The 20093-nt window shown below is 38.3% G+C and overlaps 2 long non-coding RNA genes across 2 annotated transcripts; both read left to right on the top strand.

Annotated features, from left to right (window-relative positions):
- The first annotated feature begins 12083 nt into the window (after nt 1-12083).
- On the top strand, nt 12084-15105 carry LOC113285490. The gene is made up of 4 exons (XR_003328683.1): nt 12084-12226; nt 12435-12479; nt 14587-14695; nt 14879-15105. It is a non-coding gene; the product is annotated as an uncharacterized LOC113285490 (long non-coding RNA).
- A 1748-nt stretch (nt 15106-16853) lies between these two features.
- Nucleotides 16854-19593, top strand: LOC113287039. The gene is made up of 4 exons (XR_003329673.1): nt 16854-17275; nt 18281-18468; nt 18570-18717; nt 19185-19593. It is a non-coding gene; the product is annotated as an uncharacterized LOC113287039 (long non-coding RNA).
- Nucleotides 19594-20093: the final 500 nt, after the last annotated feature.

Raw genomic sequence — 20093 nt, 5'->3', positions numbered from 1 at the left:
CAGTTATAGTGCAGATTCTTAAAAGTAGTGCCCTTGAAAGATATGGTTGTAGAATTCCAATAGAGTGAGAGTGCCTTAATCTTCTTGATCAAATTTTCCCGTAGGTAATCGGAGTCTTGGAAAATCCTACCGTTCTCAGTGAGACTGCGAGTCCGGTGGTCGATAAACAAGTCTCTATAACATCGTCGCTGATGACCCAATCCCTTTGAAACTCATTCATGGAAAACATCCAAACAATATGAATTAAAGGGAACTGAATGAAGAGATGATTGATGGTTTCTGTAGTTGCAGGAAATCCTACAACCACACCCAAGTAAATCTAATAACTCAATCTAAGACATCATAAGGAAAATTCTAAATTATTCATTAAAAGATGAAGCAAATACAAAGAAACTGTATGAAAACCCTAACTTGGAGAACAAAACAACTTTATCTATTCAAAAATTCTTATGTCAACTCTCAAAAAGATCTCTCTTTACAATGGCATCTTGTCCCTTTTATAGGGAGGTTACATAGTAGCTCACATCTAATAAAGCCCATATTTTCGGATCTGGAGGGCGTCACTATCACCCTGCTTTATATTTATCTACCTGATAATTTAACTACCTCGTTGATTTTCACACCTTTGGTGTGACTTGTTGACGTCATCTCATTCATCATCAGAAACATATTGTACACGTCATTTTCGCTTGTTATCAAATGTATTCCTTCGCGCTAATAATGGTTGTGCGTTATTTTGCATCACATTTTTCCTCTTATCATACCGTTCTTTCAGAGGAAAGGGCGGTAAGAGAAGCCTTATTATCTTATTTTGTCTTGTCAACTCGTTTTTTTGTATTCTTTTAAATAACACTTTTCCGGAATCTCGACATGACCATCTACACGTGTTGAATTTACCATTTACTAACTGACACGTCCCTAGTAAATTTCCTATTTAATGGTAACCGCCTCTTCGTATCCATCTCCTAATTAATGCACTTGTGAGATGAAATATCTCGGGAAAAGGAAAAAAGATTTTTTATCTATCCTAACACGCCTTTCATTTTCTTTTTTTACTTTCTCTCTTCTTTCTCTGAAACTTTTGTTCTCCGTTGTTGTTCTTCTTTTGCTGTGTTTTATTTAATTAATCGTTTACATCATATTTCTCTTGCATTCTTCGTTAATCATCTACATCAAACTTCTCTTTGCCTTCTTCATTCAATCCATATTTTCAAACTCTGTTTTTCATCATCGAAATCTTGATCATCTTGATCTTGATTAATATGATCATCTTGACTTTAGATTTTCTTCCTTTTGTATTCCCATTATACGAATGGATCCACATGCAGGTTGGAACAATAAGAAATAAGACGCAATATTGAAGGGAGAACTTGAACTCAAAGGCATTACATTGACAGCTCCTCAAGGCTCGAGTCCTACTACTGTGATGGGACCTAATTGGTTCTCTTCTGAGCAATGGAATGACCGCAGGGTTATTGTTTCTCTCGGACAACTTTCTGCTGGACTCCCCTTTCCTCTCTACAATACCGAAATTCGTCTTTTCTGTGAGCTGCTGGAAAATATTAAAAATTCCTACGCGGCATATTCCAATTGAGCGTTGATTGTATCAGAATAATGGTGGAATATAATGGTGGAATATTCTCGCCGCGTGGCTGTCCTGGAGTCTTCCTATCCTCAATACGAGAAGGTTCCTCCTAAGAAGGAAGATTATACAGTGGAAAACTTTTAAACACTACGAAGTCCCCCTTGTGGCTAATGAGCTTTATCGTTGGGGCATTCGTTTAAAGCGTGCGGATGGTTTCGCGGAGGATCAGAAGATTATGCGTTTGTCGAAGGATACCCACTGGTGGAATATCTTGTTATTATCGAAGGCTCGTACATTACTTGTAGAGATGCGGATGGTTCGGATCTTCCTCTCCCTGATGAATTTGCTACTTACAAACCTTGGGATTTTCACGGGCCCGAGGAAAAGAAAGAGGTATGTGCGGTTACTTCTCACTTTTGTTTATTTCCTTTCTCCTTTTATTTCCATATTTTGATTATTGTCGCCCCTTACTCTAGATGTCAAAGAAGAAAAAAAAACTCGAAGAAAAATTTGTCAAAGGCGTCACCTTCTCGTTCCAAGAAAGTAAGAAATACGCTTATTTATTTTTAACAATATTATTGTCTGTGTTTCTTATCTATCTTGGGGCGTGTAGGTTGAGCCTGAGGACACTGTTGGTTCTAATGATGGATGTTCTCCCCCTATGGGCGGTCATGTTCCTTTAGGAGAAAAAGGTAAGGGTAAGATGGCGGTCTCAAAGTCTGAAGCTGAGAATCCATCCAAGAAGAGGAGAAGAGACTACCCTAATCTCCTGAATACTTGTTCTCGTGATGACGTTCTTCTTCCTGCTGGTGATTCCGCGTCTACATCTTGCATGGCGCTTCTTTCTCACATCTTCAGCAATTCTTTGTCAGTTATTGATAATCCCACGCTGAGTCGTGCAACGCGGTTTTTAAAGTTTGTGATGCTCCCTCCCTAAACCATGAGTCTCTTCGAAAGGTTGCCTCTGCCTTGAGTCCAGGCTTTCAATTTGCTATTGGGTCTTTGGTAAGCTTCTTTCTTGCGCGTTACTCTTCATTAAAATATTGGGCCCACTATTCATTTTTGCCTTCTTCTTCTTGTTGATGCAAAGTTCTCGTATGTCTTACGTTGTTATTAATGATTTGCGCAAAAATATTCAGACTCTTGAGGCTAAGAATCTCAAACTTAAAGGAGATCTTTCTACTTACATTAATGATGTAGTAGAACTCCACAATAGAAACAATCAGCTCATTGGTATGTGTTTCATTTCTCTCCTATCATTCATATCAACGCGTAATTTTTCGCCTTTCTTTAATGTTGTGTATTTGCAGGTATTTATAATTTAACTGATCAAGAAATCAGTTACCCCGTCTAGGATTCTATTCTTCTAGAGCGTCTTAATGGTGCCTTGAATAATCCTTCTGTTGATGAGTTAGAGACTATTGGCTTGGAGGAGCTCAGATCAAGATATGAAATTATTAAGTTTGAACATAGGTCCATGTTGTATATTAATAACAGATATAAGTCCCGCATTCAGAGGGTTAAGGAAGAGATCAAAATTTTGGAGGCGAAGAAGAATTCCCTAATAACTGAAAAGGATAATGTAATTCTTAAGGGTGCTCAGGGTTTCAAGGAGTTTCGAGAAGCTATACTCCAAGTTAAAATGGAGAGAGATTAAGCCATAAGTAAAATCCATATTTTGATTTCCCGGGAAAATGTGATTCGCTCTCGTCTACTCATAGAAAATGATGATGAGTTTGAATGGGTTTTGGCACCGTGGCCAAGTGGTGGCACCGTAGCCAAGAGATTGCCACAAGTCGTTTGGTGCAAAGTTTGTACGGTTGAGATTTGCATCTCAAAGGGAAGGGTAGTCGTAGATTGTTGCAACCCTCCGTTTGGAAACCAGCGGCGTGGAGGCATGGCCGGCGTGGCTTTGGCATGGTTTAGGCGCGGACAAGCTAGGATTTTGGCATAGTTTTAGGCACGGCCAAAATTAGGGTTTTAACATAGTTTAGGCGCGGCCAAAATTAGGGCTTGGCATTGGGACAAAAGTTGCCACGCGTTTGGTGGCGAACTTGGACGGCTGAGATTTGCATCTCAGAAGGAAGGGTGGTCGTTGATTATTGCAACCTTTCATTTGGCAGCCAGCGGCATGGAGGCATGGCCGGCATGGATTTGGCGTGGTTTAGGCGCATCCAAGCTAGGATTTTGGCATAGTTTTAGGCGCGGCTAAAATTAGGGTTTTGGCATAGTTTAGGCGCGGCGAAAATTAGGGCTTGGCATTGGGCCAAAAGTTGCCACGTGTTTGGTGGCGAACTTGGACGGCTGAGATTTGCATCTCAGAAGGAAGGGTGGTCGTTGGTTGTTGCAACCCTTCATTAGGAAGCCAGCGGCATGGAGGCATGGTCGGCACGGCTTTGGCGTGGTTTAGGCGCGGCCAAGCTAGGATTTTCGCATAGTTTTAGGCGCGACCAAAATTAGGGTTTTGGCATAGTTTAGGCGCGGCCAAAATTAGGGCTTGGCATTGGGCCAAAAGTTGCCACGCGTTTGGTGGAGAATTTGGACGGTTGAGATTTGCATCTCAAAAGGGAGGGTGGTCGTTGATTGGTGCAACCCTTCGTTTGGAAGCCAGCGGCATGGAGGCATGGTCGGCATGGCTTTGGCACGGTGGTGCGGCTGGCATGGTTGGTATTCCTTGGGCGCGGAGATGTGGCTGGCATGGCATGTCATTGGCACGGTGATGCGGCTGGCATGGTGGGCATGCCTTTGGCACGTAGATGTGGCTGGCATGGCATGCCATTGGCATGGTGGTGCGGCTGGCATGGTTGGCATGCCTTTTCCGCGGAGATGTGGATGGCATGGCATTCCATGCCATTGGCACGATGGTGCGGATGGCATGGCATTCCATGCCATTGGCACGATGGTGCGGATGGCATGGTTGGCATGCCTTTGGCGCGAATACGTGGCTGGCATGGCATGCCATTGACACTGTGGTGCGGCTGGCATGGTTGGTATGCCTTTGGTGCAGAGATATGGCTATTAGGGTTTAGCGTGTCGAAACCCTAGTTTAAAATATGTGGCACGCGTGATTGACACGTTTGGCTAGTATGCGCGGCTGGCATGTGCAGAGATGATGTCAGTCAGTACCGAGGGCTCTGTCGTGGAGCATGGCATATAAAAAAGGTATCCCGATAATTTTACGCAGACATGTTGAATGGTTCAATAAATGTTCTGGTGGCGACATTATTACTCAAGTGTGACGTCACTGTCTGACTAAGGTTTTACGATTTTAACCCTAAGATAAAAACCACCATCAACATCCCCATAGAGCAAATATGTTTAGAGGTGGTAGACATGGTGCTCGTTTTCGTGGTTGTTATAGAGGTGGTAGATTTGACAATGGTGGACGATCTGGTCGATTCAACAATGAAAATCAATTTTACTACTCACAAATAAAGTTCAATCCTCAAACTGATTGTCAAATATGTAGGAAACAAGGACACTTCGCCAACACTTGTCAATATAGATATGTTCAATCTGATAATTCATACTATACGACTAATGATCCTTACTATGAAGACTATGATGAATTTTGGTGTCTTGAACCTGAGGCATATGCCACTTACATTGATGATAATACTGCTTCTTCATCTGGATGGGTCCTTGATTCTGGTGTTACACACCACATTACTTCTGATCTCTCCAACTTAAATCTGCATTCTCCTTATTAAGGGTCAGATCAAGTGGGTGTTCCTTCAATTACTAAGAACTTGATTTTAGTACAACACTTTACTAAGGAGAATAACTGTTATTTTGAGTTTCATCATGACAAATTTTTGGTGAAGGATTTGGACACCCATCATATTCTGCTCACTGGTCATGTTAAAGATGGACTCTACCATTTGGAATTCTCAGCTGCTGCTCTCAAACAAGCCTTTACTTCTGGTAATTCTACAACTACTCAATGGCACAATAAATTAGGACACCCTGCATAAAAGAATTTGAAGCATATCTTATCCTCTGTTGATGGATTTATTGATGACCACTTATCAACCTCAATATGTACTGCCTGTCAACAAGCTAAAAGTCATGCATTATCATTTCCTTCTATTAATCATGAACCATTGTATGGTCCTTTAGATCTCATTCATACAGATGTTTGGATATCACCTATATGTTCTATCAATGGATTCAAATACTATGTTTCCCTTATTAATGCTTTTAGTAGATTTACATGGATATATCCATATATTGGCTTACAAATCTGAGGTGTTATCCACATTTATCAAATTTAAAGGTCATGTTGAGAATATTTTTTCAAGAATAATTAAGTTTGTTCAATCAAACTGGGGAGGTGAATACAGAAATGTCTCTACCTACTTAGTTAGCATTTTTTTTAGATTAATTTTTTTTTATTTATTTGTTCTTCTTTACGTTTCTGTTTTTTTTTCTTTTTCTTTCAGATTCTTGAAGTTGGAGCAAAAGAAATTTTTGCCAAAGTTTTTGGTGGACATTTAAAGACGTGGAGTAAAAGGCAAAGCAAAAGGAGCAAAAGAATAAGAATTTTTTTTTATTTTTTGATAAAAAGAGAGAAAAAAAAAGAGAGACATTTTTATTTTAGTAATTTTATTTTTTTTAGACTTTCTTTTCTTTTGTATTTTTTTTTATGGACTTTGGACATTTTTATTTTTATTTTTAAACCCTACCGAAGGGTATCCTTAAATATAAACTGTGTGCAGGGAAGGACGGTGATTACAATATCACCTCGGCCCCTCGGGTTCGCACACGACATAGGAGTCGTGGCCCGAGTCGACTTCAGCGGTTCTTCGCCCGTCTGGTACGGGAGGTAAAATTCTAAACACCCGCGAATCTCCTGCAAGCGGGTTACTGGACTCCTTAAGGTGAATATATGCTGAGGACTTGAATATGGATTGTTTTTAAATTCCTAGTAAAGGGCAAGGACTGGACCATATAAGATAAGGGTTCGGATTTCATCACCGCTCCCTTCTTGCCCGCCTTAGGAAAACGAAACCTAAAGCGAACCTAAGACTAAAATTTGGACTAGAAAGAGACATATAGGGTATCGAGCTTAACAGGACAATCATTCGAAAAATATTGGTTACTCTTTTAAGCACACCTCGAAGTTCTTGACGGTTTCTGCGAGTTGAATGCGTGACTGCACCGCATTGGATCGGTGAGGTTTTGGGTATCAAAGCTCCACTGAGCTTCCCTCGCCTCGATTCAACTTGCTTTAACTCGGATTGATTCCAGAGGGGTTTGCTCAAATTGTAACGAATTCCCTTTCGAAGGATTAGAAGCTGGTCTAGAAACAATCTAAGTGGAGCCATCATGCTTGTTGTTTGCTAGAAATCTTTAGGTTTGCTGTGGTAAAGTCGAGTCAGCCTGATGTGTGATTGCTAGAACCTTCTTGTTAGGATTTTTTTTTTTTTTTTTTTTTTTTTTTTAGTGTATGCCCGATTTTGTTAGGGCTTGGAAAAGAGATACTCTAGGTCGATTGATTAGCGAAAAACCTAGTAGTTCTTCTGATTTAAGCAGGGAGCTCGAAGACTTCTTTGGAGAGCCCTGTTTTTGGAAACTTCTGTTTTGAGAATCTGTCTCTTTGTGAGGATAGTACCCCTAGTACTTGTTGTGCCAGCGATGGCAACTTTGAAAGATTACATGTTCCCAACTAGGACCAACCGAGCTTCATGCATTAAATTGCCAGCCACTACGGCTAATTTCGAGATAAAACCTAGTATTCTTCAAATGATCCCTATATTCTTAGGAAAAGATGATGAGAACCCTTATTTTCATATTAGGGACTTTGAGGAAATCTGTGGGACAATTAGAATAAAGACCTTACTGATGAAGTCTTGAAACTTAAATGTTTCCCTTTTCCTTGAGAGATAAAGCCAAGACCTGGCTTAACAACCTACCATCTGAATCCATAGAAACATGGCAGGAACTTATCGCTGCCTTCTATATGAAATTCTACCCTAAGCATAAAACTGCAGCTGTTAGGCAGAAAATTAGTGCTAGTGTGCAACAAGAGGGAGAGTCTCTTTATAGGTTTTTAGAGCGATTCAATGATCTCCTATCTCAGTGTCCTCACCATGGATTTGATAATATGAAACTTGTACAGATTATTTATGATGGTTTAGACTATTCGACCAAAGCCATGGTTGAGTCTATGTGCGCTGGTGAGTTCACTAGTAAAAATGCTGATGATGCTTTTACCTTCTTAGGAGCTATCGCTGAAAAATCCCAACAGTGGGAATCTTGTGTTGAACCCCCTAAAAGACTCTTGGTCAATAGAAGTAGCACCAATATGGTAGATACGAGTTTTGCGTCAGATGCTAAGTTTGCTGCTTTGTCCAGAAGGTTAGAAGCTTTAAATGGGTCAGTCTAAAAATAGGTCCCTTGTTGAACCTAATAGAGCCTCTCAAGTCTCTAGTTGTGGAATAGAGCCCGATAATTCATTTTGGGAAGGTCAAGGTTAGTGAAGAACAAGCCCATGCTGTCTATAACAACTCTAGGTTTGAGAACCGTCAGAAGTTTGACCCATACTCAGAAACCTACAACCCTGGTTGGAGAAACCATCCTAATTTCTCTTGGTCTAAGGGCCAGAGTCAAGGCCAGTCTAGCAATTCTCAGCCTCCCCCAGGTTTTGGTTTTAAGAACTCTTCAGGTCAAACCCAGTTTCAGAACACTTCCGAGAAAAAGATCTCTACCTTAGAGGATACTCTCACTATGTTAGCAAATAACCATGAAATGCTAACAAAGAACCACATGAGCTTTCAACAAGAAACTAGGCAAATTGAAGAATAATTCCCAGAGTCTTGCCAAATTAGAACTTCAAGTAGGACAAATAGCTAAGTTCATAAGTGAGAGAGAAGATGGAAGGTTCCCTAGTAGTCGTACTGATCCCAACCCAAAGGAGAGAAATCGTACAATCATGTGAATGCTGTCACAACCCTAGGTGGAAAGAAAGTTGACAACAAGGTTGCCATGCCTGATAGTGAACATGCTGTAGTTCACCCTGCTGAGCCAGAAAATGAGGAGACTGATAGAGTCTCCAAGAGACCAATGAGGGTCCTGTTGAGCCCGGCTTTGTTCCCAGAGCCCCATTCCCACAGCTGCTAGTTCCGACTAAGAGGGAGTCCAACTTTAATATATATTGGAGGTTTTTAAGCAGGTTAATATCAACCTTCCATTATTAGATGCAATTAGGAGATTCCCTCTTATGCCAAGTTCCTTAAGGACTTGTGTACGCGAAAGCGTAAGCTCAGTGTCCAGAAGAAAGCCTTCATAGCTAGTCATGTGAGTTCTATTATTCAGAATACCACTACTCCTAAGTATAAAGACCCAGGTCCCCTACCATTTCTTGTACAATAGGTAAGTACCGTGTTGAGAAAGCGTTGCTTGACTTAGGAGCCAGTGTGAACTTACTGCCATACCATGTGTACCTTAAGCTAGGACTTGGTGAGATGAAACCTACCCAGATAACACTCCAGTTAGCTGATAGGTCCGTTAAAATCCCTCGTGGTGTGATCGAGGATGTTCTTATTGAGGTCGACAAGTTTATTTATCCAGTGGATTTCGTGGTCCTAGATACCCAACCTGTCCCCGACCCAGAGAACCAAATACCTGTGATTTTAGGTCGCCCATTCTTAGCTACGTCTAATGCGATCATAAACTGTCGAAATGGTATTATGAATCTATCTTTTGGTAATATGACTATTGAGCTGAATATTTTTAATGTAAACAAGCTACATTCTGAGCTAGATAGCACATGTATTGAAGAGGTGAACATGATAGGAACCTTAGTTCAGGAGTCATTACCAAACATCGTACCGGAAAATACATTGGAGAGTTGTTTATCCCATTTTAGCCTGGATTTCGACGATGATAGTAACATTGAACAAGTAAATGCTCTGTTGGATTCTGTTCCTATGTTAGATATTGATATATGGAAAGATAGGTTCGAACCATTACTAGCTTCTGAGTCTATCTTAATACCTTATTTAAAAGAGCCTCCTGAGTTGGAGTCTAATTATACATTTTTAGGCCCACCCGAGTCTTTCCCTGTGATTATAGCCTCCGATTTGGATAGTGATCAGGAAAGTAGTCCAGAGACCGTGCTTCAAGAAAATAAGGAAGCCTTAGAGTGGACCATAGAAGATATGAAGAAGCTGAGGATGAACCACCTGATTATGACTTAGAGAAAGCAATTGACCTTTTTCAAGAACCCGATGGTCTAGAAATTAGGAACATTGTGACTAGTCATTGTAGAGGCACCCAAAATTCTAAGTTTGGGGGTAGAGATTGTCAATATCCCCAATAGAAGTCCCTAACTTGGGACTCAAGCCTAGTGCATCTGAGGTATCGCTTGAGTGTATTCAGACTCCACAACCTGATCCGCCTGATAATGTCCAGGAGAAAATCCATATGTTAGAGACCCGTTTTTCGGATGAATCTGTTTGCCGAGACACTCATATGAAGCCCAAGTGGGCACCTCAGATAAATCCAGTTGTCTTGCGAGAAACTTTAGATCAGGTTGTGCTCTATCTGCTCATTTTTCTGATCTTGAGCATTTGTCTCTATTTGTGGCAGTTTATTTGGTCTTATGGACCCACAATTATTTCGACTATTGGTATACGACTTTGGAAGGTGAAAATTCTTTTTGAGGTATTTGATGTCTAGCTAATGACTATAAATTTAGCATTTACTGGGAGGCTCCCGCGTTCATGTGATACGGTAATATCCTTCCTTATTTCTTTTCCCTCCAGTGGTAATAGTTTCTCCTTGTTCATGCTTTTATTTTCATCCTTAGAACATTGAGGACAATGTAAGATTTAAGTTTGGGGGTGGGGAAGAAACACTTTTTGTTAGCTTTTAGTTGCAATAAATAAATCCCAGAGCCTAGAAATTTATGCCTATTGAGGATTGCACTAACTAATCTAAGTGGATGGAAGCATTTTGATTGTAGGAGTTTGAGGAACCAATCTGATTAGATGGAAACATCTAAAGAGTCTATTCATAAAAGCACAAGCTCAGGTGTTAGAAATAACATGATAGTTTCACCATATCTCGTTGAGTCCTTTTCACTTCTATTTTTATTTATTTTGTTTTTAAACTATGTTTCTCTAAGTGATAGGTGGGGCCCACGATTCAAGTTGTTACCAATGCTAGGGTGAATTAGAGTGATTGAGATACCATGAAAAAAAAAAGTTGAAAAAAAAGAAAAAGAGATGAAAAAAAAGAAAAAAAAAATGGTAGTTACCAAAAAAAAAAAAAAAAAAAAAAGAAAAAAAAAAAAGACCAGACCATTTGACCAAAAGGAATAAATTCAATAAAGTCACCACTGGTACCCTTGTATATGCCAGTTGTGTTGACCTAGAGTTAGGTTATCGACCACTGGTACCCTTGTATATGCCAGTGTGTTGATGTTAGTCAGACTAGTATCTCAATCCATTAGGATAGGTTCATTTTGGCGGAGGCCTTCAGACAGATATGGGAAACGTCGTTCACTTAGTAAACATCAAAACCATCTATGTTTTCTATATCCATCTTCTTGATCTATCCATGTGATTAGTTTTGACTCCGAATATGATGTCCATAGTGCAACTATCTGAGTAGAGCTCTGTCACTTTATATGAATTTTAGTATGCTTGAGTGCAAACTCGTGTACAACAATTGGAATTTCGCATCAGGGTACTTCTTCCTGTAGTCAATAAGTATGCCAACCAAGGAGATTCTTTAGTGCCTTCCAAGGTTCTGCGTAGATAGCTAAGGTCTGGAGTATTAAGGTTTTGTGGGTATATCTCTGGTAAGCCCTCCCGAGACTATAACTCGGCCACTAGGGCCACCTAGGAGTTTAAAGGCTTATTGCATACGCTAAATGCAATCGACGATGCCTGCGACAGTGAGTTAGGATTTTATTTTCTCGGGACTAGCAAATAATATATTGGTCACAGAGTCTCATGTTCACATGATCATGCACAAAATGAAACTGCAGAGAGAAAGCACAGGCACGTAGTTGAAACTGGATTGGCCCTCCTTTCTCATGATTCTTTGCCTTTGTCTTATTGATCATATGCTTTTGAAACAACCAACTTTGTTATCAATAGAATTCCCACACCAACTTTGAAACACTTATCTCCTCTTGAACATTTGTTCACTAGTCCAGAAGGGGCCATAAATCACGTTTTTAAATGACATATTAGTTGCGTTATTGGGATATTACAAACAAATAATGTCATATAATATGAAAATAGTGGGACCCATCATTTAACACAAAAAAACTGTCATTCTCCAATGTGATAAATTTGTAGGTGCGTGGTTTTTCACAAACTATTGTATCACAGAATAAATCTGTCAAATATCATAAATTTTAATACGCCCCCCAATAATATTTTGTTACGCACCACAAAAATAGCTAACCAATGGCTCATCATAGACACTGGCTTACTTGCCATAAGTCCATAGAGCCGTATAGGTTCCATACTAGCAAAAGTGTCAACACCCCATACTAGCAAAAGAGTTAACACCCCGGAACGAGAAGATAAGTTCTGAGTTCATCTCTTCACCCCTCCGTCCGCGTTTTTCCCTCCGGAAACCTAACTACCCAAGCTCTAACTTTGAAGAAGAAGAAGGTATCGAGTAAGTTTCAAATCCTTGTCATCCTTGTATCTGGGTTTTGATCTGGTTCATAAAAATTGATCTTGGTGACCAAAATTGTACATTGAAAGATTTTGATTTGATAAATTGGTTAAGGTAGAAATCGGGAAGGAATGATTTTGATTAGTTTGGTTGAATGAAATTGGTCTCTGATTCACTTCTTCAAACCTTCTCTCTGTTATTTTTCTAGACAGACCTAAGAGGAGATCGGAGAAGAAGAAGATATCAAATTAAAGTAAGTTTCAAATCCCTTTTCATCTTTGATTCTATTTTTTCGCTTAAGCTTTTGTCTGGTTAATCAATAAATTGGGTTTTCAAATCTATTCTATGAATCGATAATTGCAAAGATTTTGGTTTGATAAATTGGTTCTGCAACTGGTCCGTTGACTTGATGAGAGTATGACATATGTATTGTGTTATACATAGTTAGTAAATTCTAGCTGAGAGATGCTAAGTATTTCCTGGGTGTTCTTCTCAAGAGAGCAATTTTTGAGTAAGAGCACGGGCTTCACAACGATCTTAGTTGGATGTAGTTGTATGAAAAGCTGGCTATGAAGCTTAGCTTCTACTTCTGCGTGTCTGGCTCCCGTGATACACAATTTTTGTAGCCTAAATTTAGACAGAATTATTGATTCATGAAAAGGTTGTAGCAATTGTGGCACCTTGCTCTATTCTGCTGTTATAGTGGTGATCATTTACTAGACAGATAAATAGTGGATACGCTTTAGCATTAGCATTTGCAATAGCTTAAGGTAAATTTCTCTTCATTAAAAATCATCGAGTAGAATTCAGTTTCCATCTTCATCGAACCCTGCAATACATATTTGAAAAATCAAAATCTTCCTAAACTGTTTAGAAGTCTGGCGAATCCTATAATGTGATCAATGATGAGTCAGTGAGCTTCAAAAGCATGGAAACTAAGAAACAGAAGCTCAAAACTACAATTTCATTTGATGGTGTGTGGTTCTGGATAGTACAAATTTCTTGTATTCAGCTACTTCGAGGAGCAAAAAGCAATACTCCCTTATTGCACCGAAAGTTCCAAAGCCCATAATTCCCATTATAGAGCCAACAATATTTTTTCCTACAAGACCTGTCAGTGAGCACGATGCTGCTACTGTAAAGCATTAGTTTTGCATTTAGCATCAGTTTTGCATCTTAGGATTGTGCAGTTACTAGACACGGAGAAAGCTTATAACAGTGCGACATCTAGACTTCATAGAGATACTGATGATGAAAGGACACCACAGGGCAACATGAAGACGAATAAAGGGTTTAGGTGTTCAACAGTTCGATGGGTGAATCAGTATGGGTTGTTGCCTGAAATTTAATTTAACTGAGGGTTATTGTTCGAGATATACCTACAGCAGCATCAACAGATCTGTGGATCCGAAATTGGATATAAGTGAAAGAAGATGGCAGCGAGTACTCCATCGAGCAAATCTCAACAACAACCTCAATTGATATGGGGGTTTGGATTTGTGATGGCTGAATTTATTTGAAGGCAGAGATGGGTTGATTGGAATCAGTTGCAAGGGTGATTGAAGAATATGGACTGGCTGAAGTGCACTGCAGGCAGCAGTGGTCGATGGGAAAAGAAGTGCAAGTGAAGTCTTTTCGTCTGGTGGTGTAGCTGAGAGGAAGAGCTGACAGTCTCAGATGATTAATGCTTCCAGATTCAGCAACAAACAACGGGGATGGATTCTTGGTGCTGGTTTGGTGGAGATTATGGGTCTTCAGAGTTTGAAAATGATTTACAAACGTGAATGGAAATGCAGATGTAAAATCAGGGTTAGAGTTGCCATTCTTTCATGGAACTGCGGATTGAAAGGCTACAGAGACGTTACCGGTGAACTGAAATTAGAGGAGATACGGAAGCGAGACAAGCAGCTGCAGTAGAGAGTGGTCCTGTTGGTGCAGTCGATGGAGCTCAGTTCTGAGATGGACAGGGTAGTTGGCTTAGATGGCAGCGAGACAAGGAGCTGGTCGACCGGTGGATGTATGGAGTCCCGGAATTTTGATGCTGGTTCACTGGACACGGAGAAATCTCTCAGATTGTGCAGTTGTGGTATAGGAGCTTCTAAAGCAGTTAGCATCACTATATCCTAATCTATTATTTTTCAGATTCTAGTTTTGCATTTTAGGATTTTTTGTGCCGATTTTGATCCTATTAAGTTGTTTTAGTAGTTTGTTTGATGCAATCTGGCCGATGATGTCTGTTAACTTGATTTTTTTTTTAATTTGACTGTTTGGATTTGCATACTTCATTCTTTCCGATTTTGATATCTTTTGTCACTCACGCAATAGGATCTTATTGTTTTATTTTCATATATCTCATTTAGGTTTACTTGAAGTGATGTCTATTACACTTCCAAGCAAAGAATGGATGGATGCACCACGGCAGTCGGCTCAATTTTTACACTACGAGGGGCAGATAGATTACACTACGAGGTACTTATGTGAATGCTTTTGAGGATCCTTTTATCTTTACTGGCATAAATAAAGAATCTTCCCTAACGGCAGCGAACTTAAATGATAACAGAAATTCGGAAGAAGTAAGTTTAAGTTTTTTGAATTGAACCGTTGCTTCATTTTATCAAAGTGTTGTATTGATTATTAATTATGATGTTACAGGAAAATTAGGAGAGGCGGAAGTTCAACACTATTAAGCGTCCCAGCAATGGCTCGCGATAACAATTATTAGTACCAAGGTTTTAAATCGTGAATCGAACGTGAATCGTTTTTGAAAATTTGAGAATCGACTTCCAACCATTGTTTTGTCTTCTGATATTATTTAAGTTCAATTGTATTTGATTATTAGTTGACACCGAAATAAATAAAATAATTATAATATTATGTAACTAAAATTTGATACAAATCTTTCCAATTCCGAAGGATGAAGTTTCGATTTCTTCAGTTTTGCTCGAACTCGTTCCAACTCGGTCAAATATTCAACTGAATTGTTGAATCTTGATTATGGAACTAAATTTTGACGCAATCTTCCCAATTCGAGATGATAAAGTTCTGGTTTTTTCAGTTTTGCTCTCGAACTCGTTCCAACTCGGTCAAATTTTCAATTGAATTGTCGAGTCTTGATGATGGAACTAAATTTTGACGCAATCTTCCCAATTCGAAAAGATGAAATTCTGTTTTCTTCAGTTTTGCTCGAACTCGTTCCAACTCGGTCAAATTTTCAACTGAATTGTCGAGTCGTGATTATGGAACTTAATTTTCACGCAATCTTCCCAATTCGGAAGGATGAAGTTTTGGTTTCTTGAGTTTTGCTCGAACTCGTTCCAACTTGACCAAATTTTCAACTAAAGTCTCAAGTCTTGATTAGGTAACTAAATTTTGACACAAATCTTCCCAATTCGAAATGATGAATTTCCTGTTTCTTCAGTTTTTCTCGAACTCGTTCTTACTCGGTCAAATTTTCAACTGACGTCTCGACTCTTGATTATGTAACTAAATTTTGACACAAATATTCCCAATTCGAAACGATGAAGTTCCGGTTTCTTCAGTTTTGCTCGAACTTGTTCCAACTCGGTCAAATTTACAACCGAATTGTCGAGTCTTGATTATGGACTAAATTTTGAAGCAAATCTTTCAACTCGAAAGGATGAGTTTCGGTTTCTTTAGTTTTGCTCGAACTCGTTCCAACTCGGTCAAATTTTCAACCAAATTTTCGATTCTTGATTATGTAATTAAATTTTGACACATCTCGATTTGAAATGATGAAGTTTCGGTTTCTTCAGTTTTGCTCGAACTTGTTCCAACTCGGTCAAATTTTCAACTGAAGTCTCGATTCTTGATTATGTAACTAAATTTTGACGCAAATCTTCTCAATTCGAAACGATGAAGTTCAGCTTTTTTCATAATTATGAGCGAACAATTACTCCTATGGCTGCAACATTCCATATAACTAAAGATCGACCTAATTAAAAACGAGACCAGAAATCATCGAATCTACTAAAACATACTCCCTCCGTTCCGATTTACTTGACGTTGTAGAGTTTTTCACGGAGATTAAGAAATATCAGAGAGAGTAAAATCTTTCCAAGTTTACCCATATTAATTCTTCTTAAAGATTCAGATGACCTAGTTTTTAGTTTCTAGATTCTAGGGAAAGTTATCAATCCCGTAGTATTTTACTTGGGATGTATTACCAAATTCTCTATCATTTTGGAACACAATAAAAAATTAGAGTAGATTTAAAATTAGAGTACTGATTTCAATAAAAATTAATAATATTGTGTAATTCCAAAGCAAGGACAAATTAGTGAGAATATGAGAAAAATACCAAAACTATCATCTATTTTGGAACATAGAAAAAACCCTAAAACATCAAATAAAATGGAACGAAGGGAATATTATGTAACTCCAATTTATGTTTTAAATTAAATTTGTGTGCGATATAATTTTATTATACTCATAAACTAATTTAACAAAAAACCTTTACATTTTTTTATTGGTGTCGTCGAGGCAAGCTTAAAAATTATTGGTGTCGGTCAACCCTAGTCAAGGCAAGCTTAAAAATAAAAGACTTGTGCGCCTATTAAAAAAACTCACAAGCAGACGCGTGTCTTTGATGTTAACAATGTAAAAGAAGTTTTCTCCTCGAAGTCTAGATCCAGCAATTCTTCCTCGCTTCATACCTATTTTAAGTAAAAAAAATTTCTCCTCCATCTGATATTCTGGCAGAAAATTAGGGGTTATTCAGAGAAGACTTATTCTGCAATCATGGAAATATTTCTGCATCGCAGGATGAAAATCTATGTAAACAAAAATCTATTAAGAAGGAATGGAAGAAGAACATCCAGTGGTGGTAATAATCTCGGTCAATTTTGTTTTTCGATTTGAACCCTAACAATTTCATTTTGGGCGGGATGAAATCAAACGAAAATTCTTTTGGGAGGGATTCCTGCTTGGCGTTTTGGAACAACTATAAGTTCAACCCTAAGCAATTCAGAGATGTGAAGAGATATATCTTTTTTGGGGGATTAGTAGTTCAGAGATCAAAAAACATCCAAGGTATATCTTTTTTATTCTTATTTATAGCTGAATAACTTATGATTTTTGATTGGAAAGATGCATGAGTTCATACTCTTTGATTGAATCTGAACTTGGGTTACATAGATTGTTGTAGTGTTGTAATAATACAATCTAATGATGGTTTATTGCTAAACAACTTATGTCTTTTGATTGAAAAGATGCAAATCTGACTATTTTTGGATGTCTTTTGATTGAAAAGATGCAAGTCTGACTATTTTTGGATGAATCTGAACTTACGTCACATAGGATCAGTGACTATTTTTGTGTTTTGATTGTAAAACTGATTATTTTCATCTAGTTTTTTTTTGTGATTTGATTACGGTAATTCCAAGTTAGGTTTAGCGAATAATAATCACCAAATGCATATCTATTATTTTTTGGGCAACTTCTGTTGCACACTCTTGCTTGGCGTCGTCCAAATCCCAAGCATTGACCCATCTGAGCCTCTCTGCCTTTCCTTATACTTTGTGTGCCATGATGCATAGCCATAGAGCTTGTAGACCACATATATTAGTGGTGTGTTAGGTCTGTATACAGGGGTGGAAGCACAGGTTGACGAAACCTGGCTGTAGCCCCCCCTTCTTCTTCAAAGACCTCAACTTAGTAAACTACCACTAGCCCAAGTAAAAAATATCACTTTAGTCCACCAAGTCCAGCTTTTTAGTTCACCAAGCCAAGCAATTTGGTCCACCAGATCAACGGCTTCTTATTAGACAAGTAAGAAGAAGAACACGAGTGAAAAAGGAAGAGGGAGGGTTAGCTGGTTAGCTTAGATTGAATGCTTGTTCACAAGATCAATGATCTTTCAGTACTAGGTAATTATTTTTCTTCTACAATTCATATTATCACCATGTAAGGAGAGCCCGAGAACATATTAAGATTAGTCTACACTAGCTTGTCAGCCTATGCGACCAAAAATAAAATGGCAGTTGTACGTAGATACACCCATGATAAACTTATGTGTTTTTGTTTGTTTATTGACAGCCTACACAACACAAACTTCTAGCAACATGTAGCTTAAAATTCGATAACAGCAGTTGCCTATTCGAAATGGAGGAGCTGTTACCCATCTTTTTTTCTAGAAACAAATGGGATACAGTGAAGGATGTTATCTCCCTGGATGGCAACTAGTCTGAATAGTGAGGAAGTTGCGGCTTTTTAACAACAACTTGGTATGTGTCCTTCCCTTGTTACATGTTTTATATTGTCTTCATATTAGACTTCTTTGAATAATATCGAATTTAATTTTAAATCATACTGTTGACATTTGTAGGATGACTGAGCTTCTTCTCAATGCATCGACAGTTTGCATAGTTCTAGAGATGTTCCCCCAAAAGTTGAATTGTTGGGCAGAGTTTAAGAATTCTTTGCGACTCTAACAATGTTGCAGGCTAAAGGAATTAATGTTCCCAACAATTTAGGTAAGTTCTGTTCATCGGAGTCGGATTCTATATATTGAGCACATTTTATACATTGTTATTTTGCTGAAGTAATATATGGTCCTACTTCGCTGGTGTTTTCCTCTCATACCGACTTGGGTACGACATTTTTTTTTTAGTCTCCCCATATCGAAATTTTGGTTCCGCCACTGCCTGTATAAGTTTATTCCATTATTATCTACTGATCTCGGCTACTTTGGTTGAACTAATGAGTCTATAGACTACTGATAAACATTGATTGATATATCTGGAATATGTAGAATGGATAGTGGTAGTGGGAACTTATCATGCTTAATGCCTCCTAATTTTATTGAGTCAACCATGTGATCCATTGAAGATGAAGACGAATACTTAACCATCCATTTTGTTCTTTTGTTAATAAATTTTGTTATTGGTCCAGTATTTTAATCTATCATGGTATCTTAAAATTTATCTTGTTACATATACAGGGTATTGGGATCCCGGCGACACCTTCGTCCTTTGGTCTTTTGCTGTTTGAGGAACTTCAGGAAAAAGGCTGTTGCACTTGCAAGTTACTGATGGATGACCACTACGACTTCATGATTGAGGAAATCTTTGATCCAAGTGCGATGTTGTGACATAGAGATGATGATGTTGTGCTTGGGGATGTTTCAAGAGGTGAGTTTACCAAGTGGCCCAAGACCTATGCAACTACTGTAGCATGTAGGAGAGCGATCAAGTTAGAGTTGCAGTGACAGCAGATTGATCACTTTTTAAATTTTCAAGATGCAACTTGGAGTTGGAGTTGTTAGGATATGTCTTCCATTTATGTTCAAATATTCTATTTTCTTTAGAAAATAGTTATAAAGTTAATTAATAAAGTCAATTTGTTTAATATCTATTTTCTTTTTTAATTTGAGTGAATTTCTGATACCCAACGGATTTCATAATTCCAAATGAATTTCGGATTTCCAAAATCTGAATGCCGAAATTTGAATTAGTAGCCAGAAAATGACGGAACTGGCTCGTTAGAGGAAAATACCTCGAATTATAGCGGGTAGGAATCATTATTTTATTTAACATATAAAAACTGTATTTTTTTCAGTGACATGCATCAACTGTTATTATTTTTCACCAATAATAACTGTGATTATTTTATGATATAGATCAACTGTTATTTAATGTTACATATAATAATCGTGGTACTTGATAACAGATTTTGTAGGTGACTTTAAATCACAAATTTTATACGTCGTATTTAATAACGTTTAATAACGTTCCTTGTTTGTCATTTATAAAAAGTCACACCAAATAAATAACGGTTCGAATGACAGATGAAAACCGTGATAAACCATGTTTTATAACAAACTTCATTCGTCATTTATAGCCTCTTCTGC

This window comes from Papaver somniferum, chromosome 6, assembly GCF_003573695.1.
Source record: "Papaver somniferum cultivar HN1 chromosome 6, ASM357369v1, whole genome shotgun sequence".
Lineage (NCBI taxonomy): Eukaryota > Viridiplantae > Streptophyta > Magnoliopsida > Ranunculales > Papaveraceae > Papaver > Papaver somniferum.
This window is presented reverse-complemented; position numbering and strand designations above follow the sequence as displayed.